Below are 7,034 nucleotides of genomic sequence, written 5' to 3'. Positions count from 1 at the left end.
TGTGCCCCACTCATGTATTGAGCCATGTGCCTGTTCATCTTAGCTGCTATGATGCCTGACAGGGGCTTCCATCTAGAACTCTTTTGGTTTTCATGTGAAGTATGACCCTGATGGACAAAGGTAAAACAGTATGTCGGATGTGCCACGCAATGCTCAATTATATCGGTGGGAACTAGTGCGTTAGCACAGTTAGCTCGTTAACGTGTTGATGCCGTCCAGCCCCATGCACGGAGCGATCCGCGGTAACTCGTTAACGGAGATTTGCCACGTTATGGTGTTAACGTCATTTTAACGAGATTAACGCTGACAGCACTAGTGGGAACACAACAAATATGACTGCACATTTACGCCGACATCATCCTAGTGCAAAGACATATGGAAGCAGACAAATACAACAAGCAAGCATGCTACAAACTTTACCCGAGTCATTTAGACAGCCGTTAGCACATGATTCTCCTCATGGGGACCTGATATGTTTAATATGCTGCTGAGAATATAGCCCAGAAGAAGCGTATAGTACAGGGAGTGCAGAATTATTAGGCAAGTTGTATTTTTGAGGAATAATTTTATTATTGAACAACAACCATGAACCCAAAAAACTCATTAATATCAAAGCTGAATGTTTTTGGAAGTAGTTTTTAGTTTGTTTTTAGTTTTAGCTATTTTAGGGGGATATCTGTGTGTGCAGGTGACTATTACTGTGCATAATTATTAGGCAACTTAACAAAAAACAAATATATACCCATTTCAATTATTTATTTTTACCAGTGAAACCAATATAACATCTCCACTGGACACTGAACTGTGTGCTGTTGGACTCAGGCCGTATTATTTACCCAGGGAATTCTCTCACGTCATCTTGGTGGCTGTTTATGTTCCCCCCTCTGCTAACCCCACAGCTGCATGTGACACTATCCACTCTGCCATAGCTCGGCTACAGACTCAGCACCCGAGTGCCTTTATTGTGATCTCGGGTGACTTCAACCATGTATCACTGGACAATACACTACCAACATTCAAACAATATGTGGACTGTCCCACCAGGGGAGAGAAAACTTTAGACTTACTGTATGCTAACGTCAAGGATGCATACAGCTCCTCCTCCCTCCCCCACTTGGTAGGTCAGATCATAACCTGATTCACCTCACCCCCCGCTATGTGCCAATTGTGAGGAGGGAACCTGTGACCACCAGGACTGTTAGGAGGTGGTCAGAGGAGGCAATAGCGGAACTACAGGGCTGTCTCGAGGTGACCGACTGGGAAACACTCTGTGAGCCTCACGCCGAGGACATCAATGGGCTTACTGAGTGTATCACAGACTACATAACTTTCTGCACCGACTCCATTGTTCCAGCTCAGACTGTTCATTGTTACCCAAATAACAAGCCGTGGGTGACTAAGGACATCAAAGCCCTCCTCAACAACAAGAAGAGGGCTTTCAGAGGGGGCAACAAAGAGGAGGTGAGGAAGGTCCAGGTGTTACTAAAGGACAAGATCAGAGAGGCTAAGGACAATTACAGGAGGAAGCTGGAGTGGAAACTCCAGCAGAACAGCATGAGAGAGGTGTGGAGGGGCATGAAGACCATCACTGGATTCAGGCCAACCAACAGCAGGGGAGCTGAGGGAGGTGAGAATAGAGCCGACGAGTTGAATCTGTTTTTCAATAGATTCGACACCACAGTGTCTGCTCCCACCCCCACAACCTCACCTGTAGTCAGCCTGGAATCCAGAGCCACACCACTGTGCCAGCCTCTCTCTTCACATGTTGCCTCCTGTGAGATTCCTGACACCCCTCCGTGGGGGAGGGGTGTCAGGAGCTGGTATTCAGCTTCACTCAATACCAGGTTGAGATGCAAATGAGGAGACTTCACTCAGGCAAGTCTGCTGGACCAGACGGAGTGAGTCCCCTTGTCCTCAAGACCTGTGCCCCCCAGCTGTGTGGAGTCTTTCATAAACTGTTTATGCTGAGTCTGAGTCTGCAGAGGGTCCCGGTGATGTGGAAGACATCATGCCTCGTCCCTGTACCAAAGACGCCTCGTCCCAGTGGCCCCCAGGATTACAGGCCCGTGGCACTGACCTCCCACATCATGAAGACCCTGGAAAGGCTCATCCTGGACCAGCTGCGACCCATAGTAAGACCACACCTGGATCCCCTTCAGTTCGCTTATCAGCCTCGTCTCGGAACAGAGGACGCCATCATCTACCTGCTCAATCGTGTCTACACCCATCTGGACCAGCCGGCGAGCACTGTGAGGGTCATGTTTTTTGACTTTTCCAGTGCTTTCAACACCATCAGGCCGACCCTCCTGGGTGATAAGTTAGCAGCGATGCAGGTGGATGCTTCTCTGGTGTCCTGGATTGTTGATTACCTGACAGGAAGACCACAATATGTACGTCTCCCACAGTGTGTGTCTGACAAAGTGATTAGCAACACAGGGGCACCACAGGGGACTGTCCTCTCCCCCTTCCTCTTCACCCTCTACACCACAGACTTCAGCCACTGCACAGAGACCTGCCATCTTCAGAAGTTTTCTGATGACTCTGCAGTGGTTGGATGCATCAGCAGGGATGATGAGACAGAGTACCGGGCTGTGGTCGACTCCTTTGTCACGTGGTGTGAGCAGAATCATCTGCAGCTCAACGTGGCAAAGACCAAGGAACTGATCGTGGACTTCAGGAAGACCAGGAAACAATTGACCCCTGTTTCAATCCAGGGGGTCAGTGTTGACATTGTGGAGGACTATAAATACCTTGGAGTACACATTGACAATAAACTGGACTGGGCTAAAAACACCACAGCACTTTACAGGAAGGGCCAGAGTCGTCTCTATTTTTTGAGGCGACTGAGGTCCTTCAACATCTGCCAGAAAATGCTGAGGATTTTCTATGAGTCTGTTGTGGCCAGTGCGATCCTCTATGCTGTTGCATGCTGGGGGAGCAGGCTGAGGGTCGCAGATGCCAACAGACTTAATAAACTGATCCGTAAGGCCAGCAATGTTGTGGGGATGGAGCTGGACTCCCTCAAGGTGGTGTCGGAGAGGCGGATGCTGTCCAAGATAAAGACAATGTTGGATAACACCTCCCACCCACTCCATGACATGCTGGTCAGTCACAGGAGCACGTTCAGTGAGAGACTGAGATTACCCATGATGCACCACTGAACGACACAGGAAATCATTCCTGCCTGTGGCCATCTCCCTGTACAACGCATCCACTTAACACACTGTTTGCTGCTACAACTACACATGTTTCTTTTCCAACTATTTATTTATAAGTGACTTATGTATGTATGTATAATATATATTGTACTATTCTTAGTTAGCGTATTGTCTGTCTTGTCTTAATGTTGGTTTAAAATGGAGCACTGTAACAAAAAATAATTTCCCCCAGGGATCAATAAAGTATTCTAATTCTGATTCTGATTCACATTCACAAATATACATTTCTGACATTCAAAAACAAAACAAAAACAAATCAGCGACCAATATAGCCACCTTTCTTTGCAAGGACACTCAAAAGCCTGCCATCCATGGATTCTGTCAGTGTTTTGATCTGTTCACCATCAACATTGCGTGCAGCAGCAACCACAGCCTCCCAGACACTGTTCAGAGAGGTGTACTGTTTTCCCTCCTTGTAAATCTCACATTTGATGATGGACCACAGGTTCTCAATGGGGTCCAGATCAGGTGAACAAGGAGGCCATGTCATTAGTTTTTCTTCTTTTATACCCTTTCTTGCCAGCCAAGCTGTGGAGTACTTGGACGCGTGTGATGGAGCATTGTCCTGCATGAAAATCATGTTTTTCTTGAAGGATGCAGACTTCTTCCTGTACCACTGCTTGAAGAAGGTGTCTTCCAGAAACTGGCAGTAGGACTGGGAGTTGAGCTTGACTCCATCCTCAACCCGAAAAGGCCCCACAAGCTCATCTTTGATGATACCAGCCCAAACCAGTACTCCACCTCCACCTTGCTGGTGTCTGAGTGGGACTGGAGCTCTCTGCCCTTTACCAATCCAGCCACGGGCCCATCCATCTGGCCCATCAAGACTCACTCTCATTTCATCAGTCCATAAAACCTTAGAAAAACCAGTCTTGAGATATTTCTTGGCCCAGTCTTGACGTTTCAGCTTGTGTGTCTTGTTCAGTGGTGGTCGTCTTTCAGCCTTTCTTACCTTGGCCATGTCTCTGAGTATTGCACACCTTGTGCTTTTGGGCACTCCAGTGATGTTGCAGCTCTGAAATATGGCCAAACTGGTGGCAAGTGGCATCTTGGCAGCTGCACGCTTGACCTTTCTCAGTTCATGGGCAGTTATTTTGCGCCTTGGTTTTTCCACACGCTTCTTGCGACCCTGTTGACTATTTTGAATGAAACGCTTGATTGTTCGATGATCACGCTTCAGAAGCTTTGCAATGTTGAGACTGCTGCATCCCTCTGCAAGATATCTGACTATTTTTGACTTTTCTGAGCCTGTCAAGTCCTTCTTTTGACCCATTTTGCCAAAGGAAAGGACGTTGCCTAATAATTATGCACACCTGATATAGGGTGTTGATGTCATTAGACCACACCCCTTCTCATTACAGAGATGCACATCACCTAATATGCTTAATTGGTAGTAGGCTTTCGAGCCTCTACAGCTTGGAGTAAAACAACATGCATGAAGAGGATGATGTGGACAAAATACTCATTTGCCTAATAATTCTGCACTCCCTGTATAGCTTTTATTTTGGAAAGAGCCATTTCTCTGTAATAAACTCTCTTTTCCAAAGATGAGTGATTTCTCCATCAGATAGATTTTTTTTTTATTATTATTTTGTTGTTTCAGTAACATTAAATTTAAAAACTACTTTTGAGTTATAATATATAGTTATAATTTTTATAAATGACAAATTAAAAAGGCATGAACATTTTTTTGTATCGTAAAATATTGAACCGTGACACCAAAGTATCGAACCGAACCGAATTTTGTGTATGCGCCAAGAGTGAACGAGACATCGATTCACTGATCCACACTACCAGGCTATACAGCAATGACATTGGAATGTCGTTCGGACTGGAGAAGTGTAGTCGGATGGTAACAAAGAGAGGGAAGGTAGTCAGAACTGAGGGGATTGAACTACCAGAAGGCAACATTGCAGACATTGAGGACAGTTACAAGTACCTGGGGATCCCACAGGCGAATGGGAACCACGAAGAGGCCGCTAGAAAAGCTGCAACCACCAAGTACCTGCAGAGGGTCAGGCAAGTCCTGAGGAGTCAGCTGAATGGTAAGAACAAGATCCGGGCCATCAACACGTACGCCCTGCCCGTGATCAGGTACCCTGCTGGGGTAATAGGCTGGCCAAAGGAGGAGATAGAAGCCACTGACATCAAGACAAGAAAGCTCCTTACCATGCATGGAGGGTTTCACCCCAAGTCCAGCACCCTGAGGCTGTACGCTAAGCGGAAGGAAGGGGGCCGGGGACTGGTGAGTGTCAGCACCACAGTCCAGGATGAGACAAGGAACATCCAAGAATACATTGGGAAGATGGCCCCAACTGACCGAGTGCTCAGTGAATACCTCAGGCAGCAGAAACCCAAGAAAGAGGAGGGAGACGAGGAACCATCATGGAAGGACAGGCCCCTGCACGGTATGTACCACCGGCAGATAGAGGAGGTGGCTGATATCCAGAAATCCTACCAGTGGCTGGACAAAGCTGAACTGAAAGACAGCACAGAGGCACTAATCATGGCAGCACAAGAACAAGCTCTGAGTACAAGATCCATAGAGGCTGGGGTCTATCACACCAGGCAAGACCCCAGGTGCAGGCTGTGTAAAGATGCCCCAGAGACAATCCAGCACATAACAGCAGGGTGCAAGATGCTAGCAGGCAAGGCATACATGGAACGCCATAACCAGGTGGCCGGCATAGTGTACAGGAACATCTGTGCCGAGTATAACCTGGAAGTCCCGAGGTCAAAATGGGAGATGTCCCCAAGGGTGGTGGAGAATGACCGAGCTAAGATCCTGTGGGACTTCCAGATACAGACGGACAAAATGGTGGTGGCTAACCAACCGGACATAGTGGTGGTAGACAAACAGAAGAAGACGGCCGTAGTGATCGATGTAGCGGTTCCGAATGACAGCAATATCAGGAAGAAGGAACACGAGAAGCTGGAGAAATACCAAGGGCTCAGAGAAGAGCTCGAGAGGATGTGGAGGGTCCCCGTGGTAATCGGAGCACTAGGTGAGGTGACTCCCAAGCTAGGCGAGTGGCTCCAGCAGATCCCGGGAACAACATCGGAGATCTCTGTCCAGAAGAGCGCAGTCCTGGGAACAGCTAAGATACTGCGCAGGACCCTCAAGCTCCCAGGCCTCTGGTAGAGGACCCGAGCTTGAAGGATAAACCGCCCGCAGGGGCGTGCTGGGTGTTATATATATTAGTCTGTGTGTGTAAATTTTTACCTGGGATTTAGTATTTGGACAGCTAACAGCTAACTCTCTCTAACGGATTTGCAATTGAATTCAAAAATTGAAAAAAGGTCCATCTTTCAGTTTACATGCTTTGCCTTTGCAAAGCAATAATGACCTTCTATGTCACATAGCAAAAATCTTCTGCCACATTTCATATACTTTTCTACTGTTGTCTTTCTATCAGATAAAACCAGTCCAGCAATTCTTTACTGATCTCTGTTCTCAAAAAAACATTTTTGAACAAAGCAGTCACATTGATTTCACTTATATTTTTCATTTCCAGACCATTCTCTGTAAACCCTAGATATATTTGTACATGAAAATTTACAACATATCAGCAGTTTGGAAAACACAAACCAGCTTGTCACATTTAAGCAATTTAAGTCAGATTTCCTATACTATAATAGGATTCCACATAAGCTCATTAGATTTCATTTATATGACTTGTGTAATGTGAAGAATTAGTGTACACTAAAAGAAAGTTCCTGTTTTACAGTGCTGTGCAGAAATCTTGGGTAATTTCTAATTGTTTTATTATGATAGGGAATCCTATCATAATAAACAAACACAGTATATTAGATGAA

Source organism: Astatotilapia calliptera, chromosome 13 (genome assembly GCF_900246225.1).
Source record: "Astatotilapia calliptera chromosome 13, fAstCal1.2, whole genome shotgun sequence".
NCBI lineage: Eukaryota > Metazoa > Chordata > Actinopteri > Cichliformes > Cichlidae > Astatotilapia > Astatotilapia calliptera.
Note: the sequence above shows the minus strand (reverse complement) of the source record.